This window comes from Siniperca chuatsi, linkage group LG13 (assembly GCF_020085105.1).
Source record: "Siniperca chuatsi isolate FFG_IHB_CAS linkage group LG13, ASM2008510v1, whole genome shotgun sequence".
NCBI lineage: Eukaryota > Metazoa > Chordata > Actinopteri > Centrarchiformes > Sinipercidae > Siniperca > Siniperca chuatsi.
The window spans coordinates 4,407,934-4,420,355 of record NC_058054.1 but is presented as its reverse complement, the minus strand read 5'-3'; the positions used below and the strand labels follow the sequence as shown (position 1 = coordinate 4,420,355).

The 12,422-nt window shown below is 39.7% G+C and overlaps 1 long non-coding RNA gene across 1 annotated transcript; it reads left to right on the top strand.

Annotated features, from left to right (window-relative positions):
* The first annotated feature begins 3,785 nt into the window (after positions 1 to 3,785).
* On the top strand, positions 3,786 to 8,478 carry LOC122886637. The gene is made up of 2 exons (XR_006380399.1): positions 3,786 to 4,962; positions 7,244 to 8,478. It is a non-coding gene; the product is annotated as an uncharacterized LOC122886637 (long non-coding RNA).
* The last annotated feature ends 3,944 nt before the right edge of the window (positions 8,479 to 12,422 follow it).

Below are 12,422 nucleotides of genomic sequence, written 5' to 3'. Positions count from 1 at the left end.
TGGTTTAACTCGAAGGACCATTGAGAAGGTATCCTCATTTAAATTGGTGTTGAGATGTAAAACAAAAACTTGCAAACAAAATAGCTAACAATAAAAACAACAATGTATGGTAACTAAAGGATAAAATACAGGATAATAAACATGCTATGGCGTAAATAATAAAATAAAATCTAAATGAGTGCGGTGCTTTTCTACTTGTCACGCGTTAATGGTGTCTGCCCACATGCACAGAGCATATATGGCTACACGCATGCAAACCCAATTTAAAATAATAAAACATATGCATATGCTTGAAGAGGCATTTAGCTCAACCCCTTCATCCGCTGAAAAACACTCTCCTCTGATTTTAAACAGTGGATAGATGATGTATTTGCCACTTAGCAGGACTGCCACTAATTATTATGTTCATTAGTGATTCATTTGTTGATTATTACTAGTTGTTTTGCAATTGATGGATTATTTGTTTAGTTTAGATAAAGCAACAAATCCTCACATTTGAGAAGCTGCATTACTGAATGTTTTACATGTATCATTGATAAATGGCTGAAATGATTAATCAATCACCAACATTACTACTGATTAAATTTGGATTTTTTTCAGTTGACTAATTGATTAACTGATTAATTGTTTCTGCCCTACTTGTAAGTCTGCTTGTAACTTCTTTGCCACTGTTCAAGGTCAAGAGCAGTTTTTGGATTCACAAAAGTTGGATTCCAATGGCAAGCCCAGATTCACTGCATCAAAAAGCTTAAACATGTTCACAAAAACATCACATGCCACTCCTGTTGCATAACTCTCCACTTTTGATCTGTATGTTCAATATGTCCCAGACACTCCACAATGTAGCTACATTTCCTACATCCATGTCACTTTATTGCCTTCGCACAGCTCTGAAAAGCTGTTGGAAGTAGTGACAACCATTTTAAATGTACTGAACACACAGTACCAATCAATTGTAGAAAAGTGGATTATGCTGTAGCAGCTGTTTAAGAAATTTCAACGGATGATTTGACACTTTTTTGCTGTGATTTGAGGTCGCCACTGAAGCTCATTGTAATGGCTGTGAGTTCAAACTAACTATAGCTGCTGTCCTCCATGAAGGAGCCTCTACAAACTTTTCAGAACTACCTTACAAGCTTCCAGGGGGTATTTGATACTGAAAAGATTGATTTTCAGTGGACTATTCCTTTAACAAAGTTAGAAAGTGCATTTAATAGTATTGATGCTACATGACCACCTTGCCCTCCTCCTGCAGCAGGACGTCCAGAGGTCATAATCAAGATGAACTGCTTAATATTTACTGTTCTTTGTGTTTGTAGTAATTCTAACTGAGACAATGTCATAATCCAAGAGGAAATAAAATCGAATACAATACACAATAATAATAATAATGATAATAATAATAATAATAATAACAATAACAATAACAATAACAACAACAACATCACAATAATACATTTAATTTATACATTACTTTTCAAAACAAAGCACTTTAAATGGTTTAGATGAAACATTTCAGGATTAAAATATACACATAAAATGGAATGCAATACACAATAATAATATAGCAAAAACAATAATAATAATAATAATAAAACAGATGACAAGTTGAACCCCCCGATGTGCAAGCATTAATTAAAAGCTTTTTTTAATAGATACGTTTTGAGAAGTGATTTGAAAGATGCCACTGACTCTGCAAATAAGAAATGATTCCCTCAATTTTCATAACCATACACATCAAGTTGGTAATTCACATTACAAACAACCTCTGCTTATCCCGACAATGGGGAAGCCATCTTGATTGAAAAGCACCCTTCCTCCTCTCTTGATTTGAAGATTGCCTGGCACTGAATTAAGAATGAGCTGCGTCAAGCTCACAAAAAGGCAGGTGGGTTAAGCCTCACTTTTCATTCTTCCATTTAAGCTCAGGGAATGAATCTCCAGATAAAACTCACACCTTTGGCCCCGGGAACTGAAAAGCCCCTGTGTGTCTGCAGGATGCGAGGCCATATTGAATCTGGGAAAAGGGCCCCAGACGCCATTACAGCTCATTTAAAGTTAAAGATGGAGCTTTTTTTCTCCTACTTTTTTTGCCCTGGGGTGTATAGAGTCTCCTCAGAATGGAGGGCTGATACTAGCTATAGCCGAAAGAACAACAGAGAGATAACAGATAGGAGGCAAGCCTTTTTAAACCATGCAGTACTTCTGTGAGATGGACAGTGGAGTGTGTGTGTGTGTGTGCTTTTAACAAATACCAGGAGACAAGATCATACCACTGCTTTGCCTCTCTTCACTGGTTACCAGTCAGTTTGAGAGTTGATTTTAAGATTTTACTCATCACCTTAAAGCAGTCCATGGTTTAGTTCCCAGTTATATTGCTGTCTTGCTGCTCCCCTATGAGCCAGAGAGCAGTCTCAGGTCCTCAGACAGGGCTCTTCTGGCTGTTCGTCAGTCCCGGCTCAAGACTAAAGGTGACCGGGCTTTTGCAGTCAGGGCCCCTGAAGATCTGAGACTTGCAGAATCAGTGACATCTTTTAAATCACTTCTCAAAACGTATCTTTAAAAAGAGAAGCTTTTATTTATGCAAGCACACAATTTAACTTTCAATGTGTCTTGTTTTTTTATTTAAATGTTCTGCTTTTTATATTACTTTTGGGTATTTTATTTCGATTTTATTTTTTAATTGCCTGATTTTATTTCATTTCAGTCCCGAATTGTTTTTGCTCCTGGTTTTACCATGTAAAGCACTTTGTAACTTTGTTTTGAAAAATGCTGTATAATAAAGTTTATTATTATTTATTGCAAGTATTCCACGCAGCGATTGGTTTCCATTTATATCTGTATGAAAACTCTTGAAACTTGATAATTGAAATCTGGTTATGGTACGAGAGTTAATTTGTATACCATAAAGAAATCAAAGGATTGTCTGACTGTTGGAATTTTATATGTCGTGCTCAGAGCTTTGAAAGAAATTACATTTAATAAATTGAGTGGTGTCATCTCATTATTTTCTGGAAACAATGGCCCAATTCCATAATACACAGACCTCACGTCAACAGTTTTCATTTGTACTTATGAAAACTGTTGTCAAAAAAACATGTTGATTTAATGGTTTGAGCACCACAACTGAAATTCCATTCACTGCCATTGTTTTGGGTGAAAGCAGAAATCTCAGACACAGAGGCCTTTTCCACCAGCACGAAAGCGGCTCCGTTCTGGTTCATGCACCTAATTAACTAACCGAACCGTTCGGAGCATTTCGCCCAAATATAAATTTGTTCGGAACCGAAAAGTTGGTTCCCAGCTGGAACCAAAAAATAACTTGCGAACCGAAGTGGGTGTGTCATATTCTACAGGTTGTCGTGCATTGTGCAACGCCCTCTCTTGACACATCCTTAATTACAGTGGTTCCACTCAAAACTGGTGGAAACGCAGGCTGGTTCACTACATAGCACCAAGGTTCCAAAAATCTTGAATGGAACCGGAAGCTAGAACCAGAGCTAATTTGGAGGAAAAACACTAACAGATGTTAAACCTGGGCAAATAAAACCAAAACTATCTGCATGAATGCATACTGTTAAAGTTAAGTAAGTATATTGATCTTTTGTAATTTGGGTGAACGGACCCTTTAAAAACACATCCTGACCAGTTGAAAACACATACTATTGCGTTTGAGCAACACATTTCTTCATCAGCAGAACCATCAGCAGAGGATCCAGGAATTTGAGTGTGTCCTACACCTGCTAGTGTATGTGGTTAACCTGACTGTGTGTGTGTGTCCTAAACATCCACACTGTGTGTGTGTATTTTCTGACTTGTGCTCAGTGAGTGCCTACGTGTGTGTTTGACAATGTGTGTGTCCTGTTTGTATATTCATGTGTTCTCTGTGTGTGTGCCCAATCAGCTGTGCGAGGAAACACACCCACTTCACTCTCTTACCGGCCCCGCTCCTCCTGATTGGCTGCCGTGCATCGGACACACCGCTCCCCCATTGGCCGGCAAACGAGGAGGCGGCAGTTTGTTGCTGTTGCTAAGATCCTGTTGCTACGTTCCCGACTGTTGCTAGGAAACATGTGATGCATTATGGATGGTTGGATTTCTCATGGAGGAGCGAATCTGAAATGCTGATGACTGGACTCTCACTCATCACTATCATTTTCTATCACACTTTCTCACTCTCAGTTTTCATCATTCTGCCTCTATCATTTTGTCACTAATTCAAAATTGCTTTAATGGCATAATGACCATAATTAGTACAGTACTGCCAAAGCAGTTTGTACAAGGTTTACAATTTTGAGGACTATTCGGATGGGATTAATATTACAGGGGGAGGTAGGTATTCAAATATTTGCTCTGCCCTTAAACCCGAACAGCATTTTAGCCATTGGCAAATTACAGGCGCTGGTTCTGTATACAAGGATACTCATTCTCAGGAGACATTTGCAGTAGCAGTAGCCCGCTGTAGATTCCTCCTGTACAACATCAGGAGGATTTGTCCCATTCTCACTTGGGAGGTGGCCCAGGTGCTTATCCAGTCACTTGTTATCTCCACCCCTGGACAACTGCAACTTCTTCCTTCTGGGGCACCTGCGTCTGCCACCACCCGTCTACAACTAATCCATAAGGCTGCTTCCTGTCTGGTGTTCAACCTCCCAAAGCTTTTCACACAGCACCCCATCTCTCTGTTCACTACAGAGGTTCCCTGCTGCAGCTCGGATCCGGTTCATGACCCTGGTGCTGGCCTGCAGGGCAGTGAAGGGAACTGTTCCTTCATACCTCCAAGCTGTTGTAACACCCAAACTCATTCCTCATTCCTCGCACCATCACTCCTTGGACCTTATGTTCGTTCATCTCAGTCAAGGCTCTTCTCTGTACTAGCCCCATAATGACAAACAATGTATTTTGTCGTTTTGTTTGGAGGACTTTTAGATTATGGAAGGACCAACAAGTGAGCCAAAAAAGGTAGGTAATTGGGGCTGTAATTATTACTGGGATAGGGGAAGAAAAGTCACACAAGCGTATGTGCTCCAGGCAGAAATGAAATTACTGGCAAGTGCATGTAATATGAAAATCACCCAACCTGTCCTGGTATCCTATCCGAATGGAGCTAGTACATCAGAATCAGAAATACTTTATTGATCCCAGAGGGGAAACTCTTTTGTTACAGCAGCTCACTATCACGTCAGTGCACACAGGGATAGAAGCTTTAAGCAAATCAGAATATAATACACTATAATACAGGTAAGATAAATTAAGTACTAAGTGGATATAAGTATAAAATTAAAATAAGTGTAAAGTACAAAGTGGATTTACCGGTTGATGATAAGTATGTACGGTAGCCAAAAAAGTTTTCTAAATGTACTTGGGTATGTTGGGTATGTCACTTCATTCCAATAGGTTTGATATGTTTCTTTCCATTTGTTAAAAATTTGGTCAGGGTGAATTAACTGAGCTGGGATGTTCTGAGGCACCACAGGGACATTTCTCGAAAAATACTTTCATCAGAAAATCTAACATTCCAGTTCCTTTTCCTCGCACTTCTGTCTAAAATCACATAAATATTGACAGAACATAGTGACCTCTGACCTTTGACTTTCTATTCTCACTCAAACTTCTCAAACATTGAGCCCCGGGGTTTCATTTATATAGTCATGTTATTGTGGTGCCAATTTGGCAACAAACTGTCCAAATGTTTAGCAGCTAAGCTACCCAACTGGCACAGTGGTAAATGGACCAGAGTTTGTTCTTTACGAGAAACACTAACCTGAGGCAAATTATTTCCTGTTCAATCAAAAGACTTCCCGAATACCTTCCGTTCTTCAATTTCCTTCATCTTGCAATCCTGTTTGAGTTTGTAAGAACTTATTATTTGCAAGACCTTATAAGAACTTATTATTCTACCATCCAAACACACTCAACACTAAGCGCACAGGTGCATTATATTACATAATAGTGAAAGCCACCTCCATAACTGTGGTGTTGACCCCTACTGGCCTGGAGTACAAATGCCCAAATATGATATGTGATATGCTTTTGTTGCCAAAAACCACATAATTAATGCAGCACTGCATATTTCTCACTGACAGAATTAAGCCTTGATGACACACAACGTGTGCATACTTTTGCATAACTCTCCAGTTTATTGTATTGAATTCATACCTTGTATTAACAAACCTGTCAACCACCCCCTCCTTTTATCTGGATGAGAGACATGACGTGTAAAAAAGGCCCATGATTTAAATCAGGTGTGTGAATGTCACGATGCACTCAGCGCAAACTTTTGGTGTGGTACACAGTTTTGTACCCTAATGGAACAGTTTTGAGTTTTATTCCTGGCCTACATAAGTGTGTGTATAACTGGTTGCCGACAGCTTTTTAAAGATTGAGCTGACTACTAACTTCATATTACATTAGGAAATCACATTACAGTAGCAATACTTTTAAGTGGCGGGTGGAATGCAGAAGATGCACAGGAGGCAAATTGTTATCTTAACTCAATTAGTCTCAAACATATTATACTCATTAACCATAGCCTACATAGTACAGGGTTTCAGGAATAACATTATTTTCTTCCATCTATTTTTTTGTTGCCATTTTGTGTTGCCAAATCACACTCTCCTTCAAAATCTGTGTACACCTGCTGCAGAGATAAAGGCTTTCTCATGTTAATGGTGCCTTCCAAAAATTCTGAATAAAAAGTTATGCAGTAGTCTTTTTGCTTGTAGTCACCCTTTATGCAGCCCACCTGGCCACAGGTGTCCCTCCTCCACAATGCTGGATGACATTTGCAGAGCGAAAAGTATTTGGTCTGTGGTGTCTTTCTCTCTCACACACTCTCACACACACAGACACACACACACACCACCCAGATGGCGGAGGAGCCACTCAGCTGCTCTTATCTTTGAAAATTGCTCAAGTCTGCACGTTGAAAATACCTGCTGCCGCAGTCTTTGATTCCCAGAGAAGGCAGGCAGACACGTGTCTGTGTGTGTGAGTGAGAGCGTGTGTGTCTGTGCATGATTGCCACAGTGAGGAGTGTATGAGCTAGTGTGTGTACACTTGTGAGAATTAGGATTGTGCAAGGTGCTGGGACGTGTGTGTGTGTGTGTGTGTACCAGATCCGTGACAAGCCAACTGTGACAGGCTCTAATAGCTCTCGAACACATCCGTCTGAACATGCTGCAGCTCATTGTGTGTGTGTTTTCTCTGTCTGTTTTATCTCCGGCTCTGTTATCACTTCAAGACTTATTCTTCGCTCCCAGCTCAGCGCTCCTCTCCTCCACTGCCAACGCCACCGGAGCGAGACAGATACAGGAGGAAGTTGGCCGAGAAATGACATCGATGGAAAGTTCTGCTCGCTGGTGAAACTCTGAGCTCAGACCTTTAGCAAACACAGGGTACCCATGTTACTGTGGGACAGTAGATTTGAGCTGGCCAATGAATTGAGGAGGTCACATCTGTCTTCACACCCACAACCTTAAAGCTGGCCCAGATATTATCTGGAGGAAAAAATTATTAATCAGCCACTTCCAGTCACAGACTTCCAATCATACCCTTGAAAAGTTGCAACCCTGTCTCCTAAACATTGTGTCATTCAAATTAGCATGTCCTGTCTTGAGCGTCAAGTCAGTGCTTTTTCAACATTTAACCGAGACTGCAACCTTTTCCTATCTTTAATCAAGTGTTTTATTATGCTAAACCTAACTACCCCTGGGACATGGGACGCATACTCCAGCCTCTGGTGACAAAGTCATATGCTTGCTACACCTGGCTTTACCCTGTCCTCTACCCTATATGACTTTTCCCCGAGTTTAAAAACATCCCATTTCTGCAAGGAGAACGATCCAAGTACATATGCTTATTATTTTTATATATGCTTGTTGCAAGTAATTGGGAAGGAAAAGTGCACAGAAGTAATGTAATCATCCTATAGACATTAGGTTTACACAGGAATCTTCTGTGTACAGTGTATTTGATCTAGCTGACAGTTATCTGTTTGCTGTGCTTTCTATGCTAAGAGAGGACAGCAGAGAAACTGTCTGTACCACATTCAGGAGGCAGAATTGATTTTGTACTGACAATGATATCAGTGTCTAGCCTGATACTCTAACTGAATTGCCATTTTGTTCCACTTTATTCATTCAGCCTGACATCATGTTAATGTTAGCTGGGGGGGGTATGTTTTTTGGTTTTACCTGCTTGAGTATTTAACGTTTTACATACAAAAACCAAAGTGTAAAAAACAGAATATGTCAATTTACAGGGGGTTGTGCACCAGACTCCAGGAAGTTACTAGTCACTTTCTCATCTTGCATATATTCAGCCTGCTATACTGCAGTTCTTGGCAGATATGTCGTTCTCTGTCTCCTGCCCAGGGACTACAGATGAAAATTAGCTTATAGCTAACTCTGGTACAACTAAGAAGCTGTGCATTGTCCCTGTCCAATAAACAAATAAATAAAATAATAAATGTTTTGATCTGTGGTGTTATTTTTCAGTGCCCATGTTTTGTATTCTGTATCCCAGAAAGATTTTCTGGCTTTCAGTGCTGTGGCAGCAGTTGGCCACGTTAATAAAACTCAACATTAAACCTGTGAATGTTGGGCACAGACAGAAAGAGTCCTATTGACTCCTCTCATGGGGGCTGATTAGTGCTACTGAACTCGTTTCACTCAGATGTTCCATAATACATATATCCCAGCCTGTTAGGGGGACTGGAGTTTTATGCTGCTTCATCACTCTAGAGCTGCTTCATAACACCAAACAGAATCCAAACTGAACATCAAATTTTCATTTGACGTGAAGAGTCCTGCATCTTTTCTTAGATGTGAGTAAAGACTGATTTCTGTTAATGCTGCCCCCACTGGACACTGAGGCAGTACAGTCGTTTTTACTCAGAGGGTTGCTGGTTTTAATTCCAGACTGAAAATCTGTGGCTGCAGAGCATGAACAAGAAAGTGCTTCATTAACTGCCTTGATCCAAGAACACAGCCCTGTGTAGTTCTCAGGTGTGACCCTGCACTTGATTATTAATCAGAACAGGGGGATTTCCTGCTTCCTATTAGAAATAAGTTCTGACTCGGGAAGTCAGATACCCTGTCCATTAAATGCAACTAGTTTCTCAAACCTCAGTGCCTAAATTCTGAAATATTACCCAGGGACAAAGCACCAAATGTCAGACAAGTTAGAGAAAAGCTAGTGAAAAAAAGATGAACATGTAAATGGACTGTACTTATATAGCACCTTTCTAGTCTTTCTGACTACTCAAAGCGCTTCAACTACATATCACATTCACCCCATTCACACACCGATGGCAGAACTGCTCATCAAAGTAACTAATCATTCACACACGGAAGGCACAGCCCTCGGCTTCAGTGTCTTGCCCATGGACACTTCAACATGTGGGCTGGGGGAAGCCGGGCTCGATCGGTTCCAGCAAAAGTCATTGTTGTAGTTATCTCAGTGTGTCATTTTAGTTTGTTTAATATAACTAAATTATGGCTTGGCTTAAAGAAAAATCATACTCATTTGATGTTTATAAGACTTTATTATATAAATGTAGAAAAAAAAAAAACATACTACGAACTTTACGGTCACCAACACAGGTTTTGGACCAACACATACATTAAATGCATAAAAGGTTTTATCATTTGTCGTTTTTTCTAAAACCAATATGCAACAATTATTAGGGCCACAAATGTTATTTTGCTTAAAGGGAAACTTGGCCAATTTTCAACCTTATGTCTATCTATCAAAGATAGGGATATAGTGTGAAAAACCCCTGCAGTTGTTGCTGATGTTCTCCGTGTCTCTGGCGCAGCTGTTCTTCCTGCCACCAGCGCCGTCATTTGATGTCAAGCGCGTCAAATGACGTCACTGGTGGCAAAATCTTTCCTATAGAACCCCTTTAGCCAGTGAATATTATGAGACTGAAAAGTGTAACTGAACATTGGAGAGGGAAATATATATATATAAAAACACTTATTTTAAAGTTTTAAATAAGCTAAAACAAATCAGACAACCATAGTGTGTAAATTTCTCTTAATGTTTACTATACTGTATTACCACTAATACTCACTGAAACCAATGGCTTCCTGGAAGGAGGTAAAATGTGTTACAATCTAACGTTAATGCTTTGGCATGCTCTTGAAAATAATCAGCAGCGATTTTAACTGTACATGTGTATATATATATATGTGCTGGACTATCTATTGGCTGGGTGTCACCACACACCACAACCAGCAAAGGGAGGTATATCAATCCAACCATCTAACTGTGAGCAATAGAAGATTTCAACATTAAACGATTCCTTTAAACTTGTACAATCATCTAAGCTAACAAATCATGATTAATTTACAAAAAAGTATTTGATCCAATATGTTGTGTATTGTTGCTAAGCATTACAGTACGTCCAATACTGAGATTACAATTACCAACATGTAAACAATCCAACCAGGCTTCAGGTGTTATGCTTGTTATTACAGTTGAGAAAATCTCCCACAAAATAATATCCTTGATTTATAGTCATGCTATACATTACTATAAATCAAGGATATTATTTTGTGTGTGCCCCTTGACAAGATGTGCTGACATGCAAATTACTGTTGAAACTTACAAGATATTCCTCGATCAGGTCATCTGCATCTTCTCCCAGGAAGGGCTTTCAGAACACACTCTCTCCAAAGATGAATGTGCTCAGTCTAGGACAACATAATCTTGATTCATTTTATTTTTCAAATCTCTGAAGACAGACATCCTTACTCTTACAGCTAAACTCACTCCTACACTTACTTTATTTAAAAACAGTGGCATTTAGGATGCAAGTTTCATTAAAAAAGAAAAAAAAGAAAAAAGAAAAAGGGATGTGAGCTCAATGGTGTAGCTTTTGAGTAGCTGAAAATGTCCCATGCATAAGAAAGACACTCAGTATTGGTCTGCCCATGTTAACGTATCTGTAACAGATACAGATAAACTGACACCCCTCTTAGCTAAACTTAATCAGGGTCACCTTTGATTATATAGATTTACCTTGTCCAAGGTGTCCATGACGTCAGCAGTCTTTTGGTGTGTTGCTCCTCCTTTGGCACAGATGACTGTGATCAGCTGACTTGAGTACATGTCTAATTGGGCCACAAACTTCTCCTCAAGAGGAACAGCGCATGAAACTCTGCATTGATCTAAAGACAACAAATGACAGTAGATATGGTATCCTGAATGAAAGGAAATGCTACTGATACCTCAGTCTGTTTACAATCTCAGTTTTAAAAAGGTGCGATTCTGGAGAAATCCATTACCATGACAAATACCATGATACAGAGCGAACAACGGCACAGTAAGTAATATAACTAACGTTAATTAGGTTGTGTTTTAGCAAACTGTCCCTACAGTTGCTGCTGCGAAGCTAACAGCCAGAGAGGACGAGACGGTTTCCCAGAGCCAGCAAACCAGCTCCAGACAGCGATACTCACAACTCTCCTGCTACTATAGCTAACATCACAACAACTGAAAAAATGTTCCTTTGTAAAAAAAAATGTATCCTTTAAGTATAGGACAGATGCAACAAAAACTACAAGGGTTGAGGGGCATCAGGAAATGAGCCTCGATGGGCTTTTTAAGATAGATTTGTCGATTTAAAAGCAGGTTGACACAAACTAACACAGCTGCTTATTAGCACACAGACACAGCAATACTAAAATAAACAACACTTACCTTAACGTTAGCCACCGAACGAGTTATAACTGTGGTTCTTTCACACAGCGAGCATTTATCACCGTGGCCTCCATAATTTCCAGCGTAAACACGAAGGCATCCCTGCCACTAAGGCTAACCTTGTCCTCTCCCGACGTCTTCGTAAATTAACGTTACTTTGGAAGCAACGAAGGGGGCGGAAGTAAATTCAGCTGACTGAAAACACCACAGTTAAGGTAAAATTACACATTCAACATCACCTTGAATGACTGCGGACCTTGTAACTGGCTTGCTAGCAAGCTATACCTTACCCAGCTCAGTAGTGTTGCGGTAACGTACTAATAAGCAGTTACACCAGTACACATCATGAATACACAACTTTCCGTTAATGTATTAAACCATGACAGTCCTGCCTGCAAACGATTGACCTAGCCTGTCTAGCGAACTAACATTAATGTTACCAACTGGCCCTGATAACTTCATGAGCCAATCTCACTAGCAAAATGCTAACTGGCACGACAGCAGGGCACTATTAGCAATTTTAATAGCTACTGACCAGCTAAGGTATCACTGGGCTATTAGTGTTACTAGAAGTTTTACACATCAGTGGATTGAACATAGAGCTATAACATTTTTTGACAAAACCAGCAAAATGCATCGAAAATGTCATGCTAACGTTGCTAAGGTAAGCATGATTTAGTAATAGCTGGTTTTGGTTCAGTCAGTTTACTAAA